General features: G+C 45.1%; 1 long non-coding RNA gene across 2 annotated transcripts in view; it reads left to right on the top strand.

Moving 5' to 3' along the window:
* Window positions 1-19,611, top strand: part of LOC129050239 (uncharacterized) — a 71,322-nt gene that overhangs the window by 526 nt on the left and 51,185 nt on the right. For both annotated transcript variants that reach the window (XR_010138246.1, XR_008513854.2), the window contains exon 2: window positions 450-4,558. This is a non-coding gene — a long non-coding RNA (uncharacterized LOC129050239). The remainder of the gene's footprint in view (window positions 1-449; window positions 4,559-19,611) is intronic.

The following is a 19,611-nucleotide window of genomic DNA, read 5'->3' as shown; positions in this document are numbered from 1 at the left end:
AATCTGTGTAATGGAGATAGATATGCTTACCTTTTAGGGCTGCTGGGATCATATGTAAAGTTCTTAAAGGTAGTTGGCACACAGTATGCACTCAACTGATTATTTATTTATTTATTGAGACAGGATCTCATTCTGTCGCACAGGCTGGAGTGCAGTGGTGCGATCTCGGCTCAATGCAGCTTCCACCTCCAGGGCTCCAGCGATCCTTCCACTTCAGCCACCAAGTAGCTGGGAGTCCAGCTAATTTTTTTGCATTTTTCATAGAGATGGAGTTTCGCCATGTTGCCCAGGCTGGTCTCAAACTCTGGGCTCAAGCCATCCACCCGCCTCGGCTTCCCAAAGTGCAGGGACTACAGGCATGAGCCCCCCAGCTCATCCTACTCAAACATTTATTGAGTCCTTACTAATATGTTCTAGGCCACTTGTACTATGAGTCCTCCATTTTATAGGGGGAGACTGATGGAGACGACTATCCCCAGACCATATTGTAACTACTATGGCGCTGTGTAAGAAGCAACCTGAGAAGTGTGGATGAAAAGCTACAGGTAGAGCCCTGGGCCCAAGATGGTCGCTTGGACAACATGCTAAATAAAGTATAAACTAGATGGTATTTGAAGCTACGAGAGTAGATAACAATGACAGGAGGACCAAGGAGAAACTTGGGAACGCCAATGTTTAAGAAACGGGAAAGCAAAAAAAAACACACACACAAAAAACAATGTAACCAGAGCCACAAAAACCAGAATCACAGCACAGGGATTCTGATGTTTACATTATGTCCTGTTTCCATGTTGACACATTATACAAGGACAGTTTTTTTCTAATTGCTTAATTTTTCATCATCTACTTCCGATTTACTTACCCATTCATCCTTTCATTTAACAAATGTTTTTTGAATGTCCACTATGTGCCAGACACTGTTCTAGGTGCTAAGAAAACAGCTGTGAACAAAACCAATAAAAATCCCTTTCCTCATGGAATTTATATTCTAGCTTATGTGTGTTTGGGGCAGACGAGGTAGGCACTTGAAAACTTTTATCTAAGTTTATTTATTTATTTATTTGGAGACAGAATCTCGCTCTGTCACGCAGGCTGGAGTGCAGTGGCACGATCTCTGCTCACTGCAACCTCCTCCTCCGAGATTCAAGTGATTCTTCTGCCTCAGCTTCCCCAGTAGCTGGGATTACAGGTGCATGCCACCACACCCGGTTATATCTAAGTTATTTTTAAAAAATAATTAATTAATTTATTTTTTCGAGATGGAGTCTCACTCTGTTGCCCAGGCTGGAGTGCAATGGCACCATCTCAGCTTACTGCAACCTCTGCCTCCCAGGTTCGAGTGATTCTCCTGCTTCAGCCTCCTGAGTAGCTGGGACTACAGGCACACGCCACCACGCCCAGCTAATTTTTGTACTTTTAGTAGAGACAAGGTTTCACCACGTTGGCCACGTTGGTTTCGAACTCCTGACCTCAGGTGATCTGCCTACCTCAGCCCCCCAAAGTGCTGGGATTACAGGCGTGATCCCCCATGCCTGGCTATATCTAAGTTATTTAATTTATTAGAAGATGATAAATGCTAAGAGGAAAAAATAAAACAGGGAAGTAGGATGAGGCTGTATGGATTGGTAAAATTTAAACTAGGGTGGTCATGACCTCACTGCTCACTTTGGAGGAGTCTGTTCTTGGCTTGTCAATACCAAGATAAGGAATTTGATTTATGCTTAAAGGAAGGGAGGGAGTGAACCGTGTGGATATAAGGAGAGAGCATTATGAGTACAGCCAGCAACCAACAAAAATACTCAGTGTAACTGGAAGGAAATGAACTCCTTGTGTGTTGAGTCATATGGGTGTGCTGAGTCAGACGGGAAGCCACTGGAAGGTTCTGAGCAGAGTGACATGATCTGATTTGTGATTTGAAAAGAAGCACTTTCACTTCTGTGCTAAGGGGAAAGAAGATGGAAGAGGGAAAACCATTTAGGGAGCTATTGCTATATCCAGGCCCCAGGAGGTTGTGGTTCAGACCAGGGTGGAGCAGTGAGGGTGGTGGGAGCATTTTGAAATGAAGCAAGGAAGCAGTTTGATTTCATTTTGAAAGGATCACTCTGGCTGCTAAGTGGAGAGTAGATGGCAGGGGCAAGGGCAGAAGCAGAGACTACGTGGAGGCTACCACAATGTCAGGTTCACGACTGAGCCAAATGTCATGCTTGGGGTCAGGTTCCAGCCCATGCTGAGGTCCAAGGGGAGTGGGTGGATGAGCAGAAAGAACACTCAGGGGACCGTAGGCAGGTGAAAGATGATTTTACTCAGCAGCAGCTCTCATCAACAGCTTTCTTACACTAGCTCTCTACACTGTCTGCCCTGTCTCAGGTGCTTAGTCTGGCGGTTCCCCCACACAGCTGCGTGGCCGACTCTCCCTTGCCTTCGAGGTCAGCAGCTTAACTCTTCCTCTCTCTGGGCATGAGCAAGCCAAGCTGTGTCCTGGCTCCCCACTGTCAGTCTCCAAGACGGACAACTCTGGCTCTCTCTCTCTCTCTCTGGGTGCCAGCACGCCTGCACAGTGTCAACAGGGCAGTTATGCCTTTTACAGACAATAGTGGCTTAGAGCCAAGGGATGGCCTTCCCATGTTATGGCTACATAGCTGTGATAACAAGTGGAGTTATATGCCTGCACTCTAAACTCACTGAGTCCCTGTGGATGTTTACCTCATCCTATCCTTGACCAAAGCACAGCCATGTTCCTTACACACAGCCATCCAGGCACAGCTTAGGATGGTTTGACCAGGGTGGGGGCAGTGGTGAGCACTCCCCACTGACAACTTAAATCCTTCCCAAGTGTTCATTGTTATTAAAAAATTGTCATAGAATTTACGTATTTTCATCCTTTTTCCTTTCAAATTATCATTGCCTTTGCATAAATTCCCAGAACCAGGAGTAAAAAGCCCAAGGAAATGAATATTTTATGGCTTTTCGTATATATGGGTGCTCTCCAAAAGGGCTGTATTGATCTATCTGTGTGTGGGAATGAACTGTTTTTACCACAGTCAAATCAGTTCTGCCGATGAAGGAGAGGATTCACCCATCAAAGCAAGTGAATTGAATGCTGCCAATTTAATGCACTCATTTTGATCTGGCCATTTTGAGGTTGCTACTGCACTGTTGTTCTTTTTTAAAGGAAACATTTTAAACCCACCAAACTATAAAGAATATTACAAACACCCTACGCTCACTACCAAGATTGAACAGATAGTGATATATTGCCACATTTGCTTGTTATGGCTTTTGATTACCAAATGTTAGTGGCAGACATCTTTGATTCTTGAACATTCTTCCATGCCCTTACTATACATCTGAGTCTTTCTCTTTTCTTGACCATCATCTCATTTCTGACACCTCCAACCCTTTTCTATCCTCAGTATTCATTCCCTTGTTTATTTAGTCAACTAAAAAGTTAAGTGTCTGCTCTGTGTTAGAATTGGGAGTTACAGAATAAGGATCAGGGATTGGGTGGGACTGAATGAGGGTTCCGGGAGTTTTTTTTTATAGCTGAAAGAGTAATATTTTGCTTTTCAGACTATGTGTCAGTGTTCCCAAGATGAATTGCCTAGCTTAAAAAGCCACATCTGAGTACCACGTGCTTAATCACAGAGCTTGTTTGTGGCAGGCTTTGCAACTCCCAGTCCTTCTTGCTTTCTAATGCATCATAACTCTTTCATTAGTAAACTAATTTTCCTCTTTCTGCTAAATCACAGGATCTGGCTAACAATGAAGTTTGGGCATAGTTTCAAGAAAACAGCCCCACCCATCCACTACCTTGCAATAATCCTACTTCTTCCTCATCCCTTAACACAGCCTCCATACCCCCTCAACTTCCAGGTGCTCCATTTGCCTCCTACTGTGAAATAGAAGGCACCTGAGAAATGTGCCATGAGGAATACGGTTTAGGTGCTACAATCATAAGGCTGCATAACATCATGATACAGATGAGATATCATTAAGAATGAGGATGTCTGATATCTGACAGACAGTGTATTAGTTTCCTAGGGCCATCATACCAAATTACCAAAAACAAGGTGGCTTAACAGATATTTATTCTCTCACAGTTCTGGAGGCTAGAAGTCCAAAATTGGCAGTGCCATGCTGTCTCTGAAGCCTCGAGGGAGGATTCTTTTATTGCCTCTTCCTTGGTTCTGGTGGCTTCTGGCAATCCTTGGCATTACTCAGCTTGTGGCAGCATCACCCCCACCCCAGCCTCCATCTTCACATGACCTTCCTCTCTGGGTCTCCTTCTGTGTTTCTGTGTCCACATTTCCTTCTTTTTAAGGACACCAGTCACTGGATTTAGGGCCCACTGTAATTCAGTATGACCTTATCTTAACTTGATTACATCTGTAAAGACACATTTTTTTCTTCTTTTGAGACAGGGTCTTTCTTTGTCACCCAGGCTGGAGTACAATGGCACAGTCATGGCTCATGACAGCCTCAAATTCCTGGGCTCAAGCAGTTCTCCTCCTTAGCCTCCCAAGTAGCTGAGAATACAGTCTTGTGCCACCACGCTCAGGTATTTTTTTTTTTTTTAATTTTTACTTTTGTAGAGACAGTGTCTTGTTATGTTGACCAGGCTGGTTTCCAACTCCTGGGCTCAAATGATCCTCCTGCCTCAGCCTCCCAAATTGCTGGGATTACAGGCATAAGCCACCATGCCAGCCAAAGAAACTATTTTGAAATAAGTTCACATTCCAAGTTCCAGTAGATGTGAATTTTGGGGAGATGCTATTCAAGTCAGTACAGCTGAATTCTAGATTTGCCAATTATTAGCTGTAGGATCTTGGATCAATTAGTAAGTATGCAATAAAGATAGTGATAATAAGAATTCAGAGGTAAGGAAGAGGAAACCATTGTGAATGATAAAACAACATGAAAGAGGAGTTAACCCAGTATTTAAGCTGGGTGGGAGGATTTTTAACAGGAGGAGCTTTAACTGCTTCTTGATTATTTATTCCATACTTCCTGTCAGATGTCAGATGTGTATTGAGCAACAAACACTATTCCAGGTGGTTGTGGAATTATAAATTGTGGATTATACATTTTCTGTAAATGGTTGGAAGAAAAAAGTGGCCAATTCTGAGACAGACACTCTTAGGTTTTAATGACAAGATACTATGTGGTGAAATTCAGATGTTTCAGCACAGGGACTTTGTGAAGACTCCTGGGGGTCCTGTCTCTAGGAATGGCTCTCGGCTTAGGAAGGAAAGACCAGGAAAGTGTAGGGTGGTGGGCATGGACCTGAGAAAATGCTCTGACAATATTTGCTAGTGCACCCCAAGACTAGGACATTGCTGGGGCTGATGAGGGAATCAGAGATAAGGGATCATTTCCTTTGCCTTCCCCCTAGAGGACTGGTTTGAAGAGTGCAGGCAGGCACCTGCTATGAGTCCTGAATGTTTGGAGGTTGCATACCTATATACCAGCAGGGGGATATTGGAGGAGGGGCTAGATCTCCCAGTCTTACAACTCCCTGGGAAGAAATAATCACTAGCAGTTTATTTCACATTCACTCTGAGCCAAGCACTTTACATCTGTGGTGGGAATTTAATGCCTATAACAGTCCTTACAGGGAGGCTTTATTATCCTCACTTTAGAGATGAGAAATCCGAGGCTTAGAAACATGATTTGCTCAAGACCGTTCTCCCACCAAGTAGCAGAACCGGGATTCCAGTTCAGCCTTGATAATAAGGCCAGTGTTCTTAATTACTAGCTGTAGACTGAGCTAAGTGCTTCAGGACATAATGATTCAGAGAAGCTAGGATGCTTGAGCATTCTCTGAATCATTATATCCTGAGCCTCACAAATGGGTGTATCTGCTCCAGCTTAGGATCCATGAAGGGCACTGTGCAACAATGAGAGTAGCTGAAGACCGGCAATGTTAACTAATGCAAGTCTCAGAAAGAGGAAGATGATATTTGCAAACTCCAGGTGGGGTTTGATGGCAAGCATAATTCCAGAAAATAACTTTTTTTTTTTTTTGAGACAGGGTCTTGCTCTGTTGCCCAGGCTGGAGTGCAGTGTTGCAATCTTGGTGATGGCATGGGTGGCCCTTCTGGAGTGGCTGCTATCATGACACTGGCTGCAGTGGGGGAGGCATGGCCAGGGCTGCGAGCTCTACAGGGTTGGGAGGAGCCAGGAACTGTGGAAGCCCTGCCCACTTCCAAGTTGGCAGGGCAGGAGCCTTGAGCTCCCCAGGTACAGCCGCAGCTACCCAGGCACAGCTCCAGACCTGGACATCCCTGTGCTCTTGGGGGCCAGAATCAGGCAGGAGCCCAGCCCTCAGACACAGCTGCAGCCATCCAGCCATGGCTGTGGACCCAGGCATCTCTTGGGGGCCAGGGAAGCCCCCCTGCCCCTGCAGGCTCAGAAGTACCTGCTCCTATTGCCTGGTCTCTCCCCACTCCCGGTGCCCACTCTGATTTTGGAGCAAAGTTGAGGCCAAGCCCAGGCCCTGTTGCAACCCAGCCAGGTGTATGCATGCTCAGAGCAGCACTGACATGCCAGCCCCCTGCTGCCTTGGCTCCCCTCCAGGCTTTGGGCACTGACGAGCACAGGAGGGAGGCTGAGGGAGCACTGAGGGTGGCTCGGCATGGGCCTGCGGGAGCCCCTCAACACAAATAGCTTGGGCAGTGGCAGGAGGCAGACAAGCCCCTGGGCAGAAAGGGGCAGGTCCTTGGTGAAGCCTCACCTTCAAGCCAGGGATGGCCTAAAGCCTGGTGGTGGGGCTGATGGGCCAGAATGGGAACTTATGGTGCTATTTTCAGGCCCACCCATTCCCACCTGTGAACCAATCAGCATGTACCCTCCCCTCTGAAGCCCATAAAAACCACTGGACTCAGCCAGACTTTGGTGACCAGATGACCTGCCTTTGGAGAGGAGCTACGTGCTCCAGGATCTCCTGTCTGCTGAGAGCTGGGCATAAGTTGGGACTACCAGCTGCAGAGAGGAGCTGCCCACTCTAGGGTCTCCTCTGCTGAGAGCTGAACACTGTTGGGACAACCTGCCTGTGGAGAGGAGCTACCCACTGTGGTTTCCTCTAAGCTGTTCTGTCACTCAATCAAGCTCCTCTTTGACTTGCTCACCCTCCACTTGTCTGTGTACCTCATTCTTCCTAGACACAGGACAAGAACTCGGGATGCACTGAATGCCTGGGCTAAAAGAGCTATAACACAAATGGGTCTAAAATACGCCCCTTGCTCACCACATTGTGGGCAACAAGGAGAGAAGAGCTGCAGCCCTTCTGGGAGCCCAGACCTAGGACCTCCCCAGGCCAGGGCTGTGACACCCTCTCTGGGGCTCTGTGGTTCCTGGCATCTTCAAGCTTCCGAGTTCCACCGCGTTCCTCAGTGCCAGCCATGGAAGCTGCTTGCCGTCCACCTGGTCCAGCCACAGCCTCACAGGGAGCTGGCGCCTATGCTGGTGCTTGGAGCTGCCTGCCCCACCACAGCCAGTGTGCCTGGCTGTGCTCAGTGGCCGGGCACCATGCTTGCTCACTCACACACCCCTTGCTGCTCTGTGCCTGGCTCTCCCTTGTCAGGCATGAGATTCAGGCCAGTAGCGCAAGCTGAGCACAGCCTGCCAGGCTGATTGGGTGGAACAAGCCCAGCGGGCCCAAGTAAAAACTCAGGCAAAAGCGCCACCGGCCACACAGGTTTCCGGCTGGTGAAGTGACACCCACAGGATCCCATGACATCAGCTCACTGCAGCCTCAACCTCCTGGGCTGAAGTGATCCTCCTGCCTCAGCCTCCCAAAGTGCTGGGACTACAGGCATGCACCACCATGCCCAGCTAATTTTTGTATTTTTTGTAGAGATGGGGTTTCACCATATTGCCCAGGCTAGTCTTGAACTCCTGGGCTCAAGTGATCCACCTGCCTTGGTCCCCGAAAGTGCTGGGATTACAGGCATGAGCCACTGTGCCCAGCCTCAGAAAAGAATATTAAAGGAGTAGCTCTTGAAAGCCTAGAGTGGGAACATCTAGGCTTTCAAGAGCTACTCCTTTAATATTCTTTGAGGGTGACATCCCTCAAAATCAGTCATTTCCCTTCCCATTCCCATGACTGGAGTCAGTGGTTCTCAGTCTAGGCTATTTAATAGAATCACTTGGGAATGGACATCCAAGTCCCACCTAGATCAATTAAAAAAATTCTTTGGAAAAATCCAAAGTGAAGGGAGGAGGATGTGTGCCTGCTAGCTATAAGTACTGAGCTGTTACTTCCACCATCGTCTCTATTGCTTTCCAAAGCCCAGCCCTCTCACTAGGGAGAAGCCATGGTTTTAACGTATGTGCTAGAGAATTTCCTCCATTTAAAGGAGGTATTTGCTGCTAAGGGGACACTGTATATAGAAAGACCAAGAATGGAATATGAATAAGAAAAGGTGCCTTCACTCTCAAAAATCACAGAAGCAAACAGAGCTATGTCTTGGAAATATGAAGGAAAGGCCTGTATTCCAGACTAGCCCCAAGGGTGTGGGGTCAGAGAAAATTTCTTCAAGCAGTTCTGGAGGCTGAAAGTCCAAGATCAAAGCACCAGCATTTGGTGTCTGGTGAGGGCTGCGCTCTGCTTCCAAGATGATGCCTTATTGCTGCATTCTTCAGAGAGGAGAAATGCTAAGTTTTCATATGGTGGAAGGTAGAAAAAGAGCAAGAGGAATGAATTCGTCACATGAAGCCATTTTATAAAAGCACCAATTCTATTCCTAAGGGAGGGGCCCTCATGGCCTAATCACCTTTTAAAAGCCCTACCTCTTAATACTGTCATATTGGCAACACCTGAATTTTGAAGCTACCCATTCAAACCATAACACTTGTTTTATATATATTTAAATTGTTCTTTAATAAAATATTTTACCTAACAAAAATTCTGTGGAAGCGAAAGCAGTGGTAGTTATTATCTTTGTAGTAACAGTTTTATTGAGATATAATATACATACCATACAATTTAAGTATACGTTTATACATATACAATTTAAAGTATACAATTCAGTGGTTTTAAATATATTCACAGAGTTCTACAACCATCACCACAATCAATTTCAGCATATTTCATCACTTCAAAAAGATAGTTGTATCTGTAGCCACCACCCCTAATCCTCTCATCTTTCTTAGCCCTAGACAACTGTTAGTCTACTTTCTATTGCTATAGATTTGCCATACTGAACATTTAATATACATGGAATGATACAATATATGGCCTTTCGTGTCTGGCTTCTTTCACTTAACAATGTTTTCAAGGTTCATCCATGCTGTAGCACAAATCAGTACTTCATTTCTTTTTATGGCTGAATAATATTCCATTGTATAAATATGTCACATTTTGTTTATGCAATCATCAGTTGAGAGAGATTTGGATTATTTCCACATATTTTTGGCCATTATGAATAATGCTATTCATATAGCTATATGGCTGTTATGAATAATATTATAAAAATTCATGTGCAAATTGGGACATCTAGTCCCTCCCCCAGTATTTGCCAGCTGGTATATAGGGATGTGGCCTTCAGACATTTGAACTTGGGTCTTCATTTCTCTTGGGTATATACCTAGGAGTGAAATGTCTGGGTCGTGTGGTAACGATATTTAATTTCTTGAGGAGCAGTGGTAGTTTTAAAACTTCCCAGTTGATTCTAATGCAGATCCAGGGCTGAAAAGCAGTGATCCCGACAAATGGTGAAACTCAGAAAGGCACACTCTGACAGCTTCAGGGAGACATTTACAGGGTCTTTCTTAAGCCTTGGGGGTCCATGTGGAACAATGAGATTGGTTCACAACTGGCTTTCCTGCCCTACCCGAGACACAGTGATTGCCATCAGTATGCAGGGAAATGTATCTTAATGCTCTGCTCTCAACTCTATTCGATTCAACATTTATAATAATGACTTGTGGGATGAATATCTGGAACAGGGGTTTTCAAATGTTTTTCTAACTGTCCAACCCTTTCTTCCAATAAAATTCTGTGTGGAAACTAAACTCAAGGCCCTATCTACCAGGTCTGTAGAAGTTTTCTGTCTTGCCCACCTACCCTGCCCCACTACTTCTGAGTCCTTCCTCAAAGCACCAAGGGCTTTATAGAGCATTGTTTGAAAGCCACTTATCCAGAAAGTATTTTTATTAATTTGTGGATAACCCCAAACTGAAAATATAAAATGATTTTTTAAATGATTTTTAAAAAATTAATTTTATTTTATTTTAAGTTCCAGGATACATGTGCCAGATGTGTAGGTTTGTCACATAGGTAAACATGTGCCATGGTGGTTTGCTGCACCTATTGACCTATCACCTAGGTTATAAAAAAATTTTAATGTCAGAGTCAATATAAGGTAAACAAAACAAAACAGAACCTAAACTTCTCTAGAGTGAGCTGCATTGGGAAGCAATGTTTTCTTTCCTGCAAGGTATTCAAGCAAGCACAACCCAAACTATATCTATATGTGTGTGTATGTGTTTTTTTTTTTTTTTTTTTTTTTGGTGAGGGAGTCATAGAAGTTAATTAAAAAATGAGAAGGTGGCTGGGCATGGTGGCTCATGCCTGTAATCCCAGTGCTTTGGGAGGCCAAGGCAGGAGAATCACTTGAGGCCAGGAGTTTGAGACCAGCCGAGGCAACATAATGAGACCCTGTCTGCACCTGTGGTCCTAGCTACTTGGGAGGCTGAAGCGGGAAGGTTCCTTGAGCCCAGGAGTTAAAGGCTACCATGATTATGATTGTGCCACTGCACTCCTGCCTGGGCAACAGGGCAAGACTCTGTCTCTTAAAAAACCCTTCAAAAACCAGAAGGTGATGTGATTTGTCTAGTGATTTTTATTTTTCTTTGGGACAAGGTCTCACTCCATCACCCAGGCTGGAGTGCAGTGGCGTGAATAAGGCTCACTGCAGCCTTGACCTCCTGGGCTCCAGTGATTCTCCTGCCTTAGCCTCCCATGTAGCTGGGACCATAGGTACACACCACCATGCCCAGGTAATTTTTTGATTTTTTTTAGAGATGGGGGTCTCACTTTGTTGCCTTGGCTGGTGATCCGTCTGCCTTGGCCTTCCAAAGTGCTGGGATTATAGGCATGAGCCATGGTGCTTGGCTTGGCCTAGTGATTTTGAGTGTGTCCAGCTCTAAGCCTCTGTATTCACACTGCCAGAGCCACTTGTATCTTGGGCATCTCTGCTAGACAGGGGAAGAGCTTGGCCTGAAGGGTCAGAAGTTGTTATTTTTGTCCTTTATTCTTCCTCTAATTTCCTAATCTGGTTTTACTGGGGTTTTGCCTTGGAAAGGGCTGCCTAAGACAACAGGGCATATGCAATCTATTATTTTTATTGTTTAATATTTAATCTATTATTATTCAACTAGGGTGTAACTCCAGGAACTCCAGTGAGGCCAGTATTTTATCTGCTTTTTCAGTGCTGCTCCTAGAACAGAGCCTGACATATGGTAGGTGTTCAGTAAATACATGTTGAATGAGTGACTGAATGAGAAGTCATTCTTTTTTTTTTTTTTTTTTTTTTTTTTTTGAGATGGAGTTTTGTTCTTGTCACCCAGGCTGGAGTGCAATGGTGCGATCTTGGTTCACTGCAACCTCTGCCTCCCGGGTTCAAGCGATTCTCCTGCTTCAGCCTCCCAAGCAGCTGGGATTACAGGCGCCCACCACCATGCCTGACTAATTTTTTTGTATTTTTGGTAGAGACAGGGTTTCGCCATGTCAGCCAGACTGGTCTCTAACTCCAGACCTCAGGTGATCCGCCCCCCTCGGCCTCCCAAAGTCCTGGGATTACAGGTGTGAACCACCGTGCCCGGCCTCAATTGGAGGTCATTCTTAACCCCTTTTTATGTCAGCATACTTTTTCTATCACTTTCATAGTTCCTTTCAACAACCATTCTTACTTCTGGGATACAGCAGGAAACAGCCAAAGGAAAATTCAGTGTTCTGTAGTTCCTCCTTGCCTTAATTCTAATCCACCTGCACCAACCCGTTCCTTGCCCCATCCTCCATCCTGACCTCCGTCTTTGTGGTTTCTGACTCACGCCTCATTCACTGGTTTTCAGCCTTACTTTACTTGGGCTTGAGTCACTCCCTGTAGTCCTGTTACTCACTGTTTGGATTCAAGCAAGTTACCTAAATGCTCCATGCCCCAGGTTCCTCATCCACCCAGGAAAAAGCTTAAATAGGAGAAGAGGGGTAAAGGTGGAATATTGGGAAACACTGACATTTAAAGAAAAAGAAATAGCAACATCTTATTTCATTGATTCATGTAAAGGCTGGAGAGTGCTTAGTTTCTGCATATACCATGCAGGCAGGAGATGTGAGCAATGATCACGATTTCACTATTCTTGAGACAGTATCATTATTAATTCATCCTTCAGATCTGAAACTTGTCAGCACCATCTTCTTGATGATAACCTTGATTTATTTCAGCTACACTGCAGTTTCTTCCTTCAACCATGCTTCCTTGAGGAAACCCAGCCCCAGACTGCTTCCCTGGGTGAGTTTCCTCTGAGCAATGCCTGTACACTGCTGACCTACCTTCAGAGCAGAAACATAACTCGCTATTGCTAAGTGAGTTGATTCTGTGTTTCTGATTGGGCAATCGTGTACCTAGTTTGCTTTCACCCATATCAAGATGCTAAATTTAGGGATTAATTTGCAGCTCAACTTCCAGGCAGTGAGCTTGCTTCCTGTGCTTTAAACTGCTTGGTGACAGCTCTAAAGCCCCCAAACCAACCACTCGTGATTATCTGGATTGCTGTTAAAATTAGTTTACCTCTGTCAATGACCTATAGTTCCTTAGAATCTTTGCTGTTTATTTCAACTATGGGTAATTCCTAAAGCAATGAAAAGCATGTCAACCCTCTTTAATAGGAGTAGCATTTTGCTCTGGTTTCATGACAAAAATGGATTCCATTGTGCTTTTTCTAGGTATGCTTCTCTCAGCAGATGAGTGTGTGTCTCTCAGTGTGTATATTATCAGGGACTCTTTGGAAAGCATATTGCCAATTTAGGATGTCTACTTCAGGAAAAAGCTAGTGCCAGGATTTGATTTGTATTTTAGGGGACAATCAATCCACCAGGCAGCACTATGGGGAGTGAAGTGGATGATAGTTTAAGAGTGGGGCTCCAGAAAGGACTGCAGCTTGAAAGCTGAGGTGGTCATCCAGGCAGAACTCAGGACCTGAACTCTGCAGTGGCGGAAGTGAGAGAGCGCGGAGAGGTGGATTTGAGGGAACCCACAGAACTTGCCAGAGCCAGCCGGGAAGCAACGCCCCAACTCTGTTTTCTATAAGACATCTAGTCACATTGGCATTTTGTGATGCTTAGGAAGCCACAGACTGAGGATATTTTTGGAGAAAATCTCATATCACCCCACAGCTTTCTGTCATCTCCAGTCTCTGACTCATGCTCTCCTGCCTCCAAAGTCCAAGACATTCCTTTCTACACCAAAAGGGCAGTTTGGTCTCCACCTTCTAACATACGCTATCATTTCCTTAGGGTTATGGTTTATGATGTCTTCTTATGCTACAGTGTAAGCTCCAGAAGGGCAGAGGTCTTTGTTTTATTTTCTAATATACTGAAGATATTTACAACACTGCTTGGCTTATAGTAGGTACTAATAAATATTTATTGCAATGGAGTGAACAAAAAAAAGGTTGTTCAATATGTTGCATGCTGCAGAAAATTGAAGTAGGAAGAGAACTGAGAGAAGACCCCTGGTATTAGCATAGGGAGTAGCTGGTGACTTTAGAGAGTAATTTCAGTAGAGTGTGTTGTGGAAGGAAGCCAAAATGAAATGTTATTATTATTGTTATTTTAAATTCACTTTTTGGAAAAGATGATGAGGCATATGGTTTTGGGGGGTAAGGAAATAAGGCTACAAGGTTAGACTCATTTTCTGTATAATATTTTGTTCATTTATTATGTTGGCTGATGGAGGTTGAAATATATTGGCCTTTATTTGGTGAGATGTTGGCTCCAGTGAAAATGTGCCCGGCCATAATCATCTAGATTCTCAAAAGGGTATTCCATTTTGCATAAGAGAAATGGAGACAAAGTACAAATGAGCAGGAAGGAAATTTCCAGTTTCATGGGATAAATAAATCACAGAATATTTTGTTAATATATGTAGACGTAGACATTTTGGGGTCAGGTTTCTTCTAGAAATATTTTAGTGCTTGCTGATGTGAAACTGCTCTTTCTTCTTTGCTCCACACCCCCACAGGGCTGTGTTATGTGTCAGGTGTTGTTTGGCATCACTATAAGTCATGTTCCCACTCCTTGGAAAGCACTTCTTCTAGGAGAATTTATGAACAGTGCCAGAGCTGATCTGCATCTCATCTGGTCATTGTTTTTCTTTGTTGTTCTCAGAGGCATGGACAGAGGATTCTCTGAAGTCTTCCTGACTGAAACAGCAGATTGAGAATTAATTCACTTGTGGCTGGGCAGAGTGGCTCACGCCTGTAATCCCAGCACTTTGGGAGGTCGAGGTGGGTGGATGGATTGCTTGAGGCCAGGAGTTCGAGACCAGCCTGGCCAACATGGTGAAACTCTGTCTCAACAAAAAAATACAAAAAAATTAGCCAGGTATGGTGGTGTGCACCTGTAGTCCCAGCTACTCGGGAGGCTGAGGCACGAGACTCACTTGAACCCAGGATGCAAAGATTGCCGTGAGTGGAGATTGCACCACTGCACTCCAGCCTAGGCAACAGAGCGAGACTCTGTCTCAAAAAACAAAACAAAACGAAAAAGAGAATTAATTCACTTGTGACCAGGGTGTCCTGACCTCACCATCTATACCTACAAAAATTTAAATTTCCTTTTAAATATAAAATTGTGGTAGCTGGTACTTCCTCCTCTTGGTCTGGTGATTGGAAACTGTCCTCTGGCCTATCCGAGGGTCCCCAGGGCCATCTTAAGTGAAAGCAAGATGAGTCCTTTGTGTTATGCTGCCCCAGGCTCCTTGATGCCCAGGCACATTGCTGTTGGTGACACTTGAGAGGTCACCCCGCTGCTAAGCACAGCTATCTCCTTGAGTGCTGCTACTGCTCCCACCACTTTGGCCTGAGGGAAGTGGACATTGTTCTCTTCTTTGCTATTCAGGCCCCAGAATGGGAAGACCCTTCCCCTAGGTTGTCAGCAGAATACACCCTGCTGTGACTTTTAGCAAGTGTTTACTCCGTAAAAATAATAGAAAGTTCAACAGTGAGAAGAAGTTAACTAACAGAAGATGTGGCTATCCTTAGTGCTTATGGGCTTAGAACAATCATATCTTAGGTTGGATTTCCCAGAAGCTGACTTGGAGGGAAGGAGTGGACAGCAAGTAGTTCACTTGAAGGATGATCCCAGGAAGCATTGGCAAGGGAATGGAGGCATTCAGGGAAGGAAAGGAAATCTAGATAGGGGACATCGATCAGAAGATTACCACTGTGGGCAACTGGGGCTCAATCCCACTGGGAACCTGTGAGAAATAGTATAGAGCTTCGCTGACCTATAATATGGTAGCCACTAGCCACTAGCCACTAGTGACCCCTGAGCATTTGAAATGTAGCTAGTAAGAATTGAGTTGTGCTCCAAATGTAAAATACACATTGGATTTCTAACAGTATATATATATATAAAATGTAAAACATCTTATTGATTATTTTTTATATTACCACATTGATACAATATTTTAGGTAGACAAGGTTCAACAAATGTATTAATATTAAAATTAATTTCACCTGTTTCATTTTGCTTTTTAAAACTGTGGCTACTAGAAAATGTGAAATTACATATGTGACTCTCAGCATATTCCTATTGGACAGAGCTGGTATAGAACATGCCTCAGAATTGTCCCACCCTGGTACATATCCCGAGATCCAGGTTCCCCACTCAACTCTGCAGCAGGACGTCCACAGTTCAGCCCAGACTCTGCTGAACCAAGCCAAGTCCAGCTACTTTTCCTGCTTTCTTCTCCATGTGAGGTCCACGTGTCTGTCCTGTAGCCCAGCAAGAAATCATGTGAACGAGAGCACACAACTCCACAATAACAAGGCTTATATACAGGCGCAATACCTGATCCTATACATGAAGTAGGTTAATGTTTTAAATAATTCACTCTGTGTTCTTACCCACCCCGCAGCCTGCACACCTCTTCCAGCTTTGTGCTCTCTGATTTTCTTCACTTGCGCTCTAATGATCTTCCTCCCAGCCCAGAAAACTAGATATGAGTTATCATTGCTTTAGGGGAAGGATGTCGCTCTTGAAGCAGAGAATTAGCCAAATTTATAGTGTTTAAGTTCAAAAGTCACCAGTGCAGGTATAAGACAGAAACAGCCTGCTGCATAACTGCAAAATTGCAAAGAAAGCTTTGCTCTCCAGACTAAGGAGTCCACAGGCTGGGGGATAGGGAGATGGTAAGGACCCCAAGGGCAGAAGGAGAGATAGTTGTCCTCTATGGACTGTAGCCCATCAGCTCCACACTCCTGGAGACCCCCACTGGTCTTGAGGACCTAGATTAGATGTCCCATTTGCCTGTGGTGAACATTGCTCATGGCCTGCAGTCACAGTGATGACTAGCAAGGCCCAAAGACAACCACCTGTTCCCTAGGGCTTTGTTCAGCCCTCTGCCCCTCACAAACCATGTGAAAAGTCCCTGCTTCCAACGGTCCAGGTTACTTAGAAGCCCCAGGATTGAAGACTTGGTCTCCTAGAGGGTCTTCATGGAAGAGTACCCGGGCAAGATGAGACCAGACAGAACTGGCCCCAAACCTCTCAATAAGTCAAGACAGTGGTGGACACACTGGGTTACATATTCTCATATTCTTCGGGTAGGAATATGTCTCCAAAGGAGACATCATCTTTGGAAATGTGTCTCTGTCCATAGTTAAACCAATTTCTTACTTTAATGTGCAGAGCCACATCTCTCTGAAGCCACATTATTTTATGCCCGTCTTCCTCCCATCTCTCTTCCAGTCCATCAACAAGATTCCCTCAACAGAGGAACAGTTTCTTTTTTTTTTTTTGAGACAGAGTCAGGCTCTGTCACCCAGGCTGGAGTGCAGTGGCATGATCTCAGCTCACTGCAAGCTCCACCTCCCGGGTTCACGCCATTTTCCTGCCTCAGCCTCCCCAGTAGCTGGGACTACAGGCGCCCACCACCACGCCCGGCTAATTTTTTGTATTTTTAGTAGAGACGGGGTTTCACCATGTTAGCCAGGATGGTCTCCATCTCCTGACCTCATGATCCACCCGCCTTGGCCTCCCAAAGGAACAGTTTCTTAAACATAAATTCGGTTGAAAATTACCAAGTATTAAAAAAAACAGGATATGATCTCACCTAGTGTCACCTTATAACACAATACACCTGGGCTATAAAGCCAGAAAACCAATGGAATGAGTCAGAAATAGTCATCGCAGGAGGCATAAGGCTGCTTGAGCTGGCTTCATAATTACCCACAGAGAGGTGTGTTTGGGTTGCATTCAGAATATACTCTATCTTGTTTTGTTGAAGTGGTTGGACTTAAGTGGATACATTCCAAGCGTTTTCTCAGGCCCTGACATTGATGAAAGAGGAAGATGGAAAGCTGCCCACAGGATTTCTGCAGCATTTGGCTTCCTTAGGCCAGTGTAGACATTAAAACATTGCTCTGTCATTGACCCACGACCTCTGTTTTAGCTTCCCTAACACTGGAAACAAGTGCTTAATGCCCTTAGTGACCCAGCAAATATTTCAGAGGGCAGCCTCTTATATTTTATGCTTCCACTGCCAGGTGATTGTGGGCTAATGACAGAAAAGACAAATGGAAAACATCTGGACATTTAAAGGGCAATGACAATAAACTGCTTCTCAGATATTGGAGTCTGACCACACCATCTGTTGACTAAGGTAAAGATGGTAAATGTTTTTGGGGTGATCCCCAACTACATACCCCTTTTTCTGAACCCTGTACCAGCTGCCACACCTATACAGTGTGACCCTCTTCCCTTCATAGTTAAGTGGACAAGATGTAGACACTGTACCCAAGCTGGACTCACCAGGTTTTCCCCTGCGGAATTGGGAAATGGGCCTCTGAGGTTCTTGAGCAGCATGTTTGGCTCCTGTGCACAGGTCTGCAGTGAGAGAGCAGGAAATGGATGCACAGAGGAGAGATGAGGAGAGTGCAGCTGGCAGAGCAGCAGTGTGGCAGCCCCTGGCCCCTGGCTGGCCAAGTCTGGCTCTCTCCTGAGGTCTTGTAGTGCCACGTTTCCAGGTGCCATGACATATCAACAGTAGCCCTCACCTCTGCTTAAATACCTGTGGGTGTCTGTGAAACCTGTGTTCCCTGCCATCCTTCCAGAAGGTCAGTCTGTACAATGAACACAGGTGGTATGGCTGGAACCATTTCTAGAAGGGCTCTGCACCTGAGCATCACCACATTCCTGACGGTGTTCTTTTGCATCTTGAACTGTTCTCCCAGTAAAGATGTCTTTTAGGCCCTGCAGTCCGTGTTAAAGGGCCAGGTGGACAGATCAGCAAAGGACAGAAGAACAGCTTCTTTTTTGTCTGTGGTGGTCTACATTTTAAGGTGTCAATTCAAGTGGGCAAAAGGGAGAGGAGAGCCTGCCTACCTTTCTCAGTTTCTCTGTTTATTCATTCAATGGACTCTCTTTTTTTTTTTTTTTTTTTGAGATGGAGTTTCACTCTTGTTGCCCAGGCTGGAGTGCAGTGGTGTGATTTCAGCTCACCGCAACCTCCACCTCCTGGGTTCAAGCAATTCTCCTGCCTCAGCCTCCCGAGTAGCTGGGATTACAGGCATGTACCACCATGCCCAGCTAATTTTATATTTTTAGTAGAGACAGGGTTTCTCCATGTTGATCAGGCTGGTCTCGAACTCCCGACCTCAGGTGATCCACCTGTCTCAGCCTCCCAAAGTGCTGGGATTACAGGCGTAAGCCATCATGCCCGGCCTTTTTTTTTTTGGAGACTTAGTTTCACTCTTGTTGCCTAGGCTGCAGTGCAATGGCATGATCTCAGCTCACTGCAACCTCTGCCTCCTGGATTCAAGTGATTCTCCCTCCTCAGCCTCCCAAGTAGCTGGGATTACAGGCACCCAACACCATGCCCGGCTAATTTTGTGTTTTTAGTAGAGATGGGGTTTCACGATGTTGGTCAGGCTCGTCTCGAACTCCTGTCCTCAGGTGATCCACTGGCCTTGGTCTCCCAAAGTGCTGGGATTACAGGAGTGAGTCACTGCGCCCAGCCTCAATTGACTCTTGTTAGGCACTTATCATGTGCTAGGCACTATTTAAGATCCTAAAGCTATTGTACTTCATGGAGCTTACTTCATAGTGGAGAGAGTCAGGCAATAAATAAACATACAGTTAAATAATTTCAGATCACAAACAGCTATGAAGTAAATAAAACAGGAAAGTAAAATGGAGAGTGACTGTGTGGTGGCTCCTTTAAGAAGGATGTCAGGAAAGGACATTCTGAGGGGGTGATGCTGAATGGACACAGGAATGAGAGAGAGAGGAGGAGCCAGCCACAGGGAAACATGTAGGAGCAGCTTTCTAGAGGGAGTGCCAGCATATTCAAGGGTGCTGGGACCTCTCTCCCTTCTGCCCTCCCT

The sequence above is a fragment of the Pongo abelii genome, chromosome 1 (genome assembly GCF_028885655.2).
Source record: "Pongo abelii isolate AG06213 chromosome 1, NHGRI_mPonAbe1-v2.0_pri, whole genome shotgun sequence".
Taxonomy (NCBI): Eukaryota; Metazoa; Chordata; class Mammalia; order Primates; family Hominidae; genus Pongo; species Pongo abelii.
The sequence above is the reverse complement of the archived record's forward strand: the minus strand, read 5'-3'. Positions and strand labels throughout refer to the sequence as shown.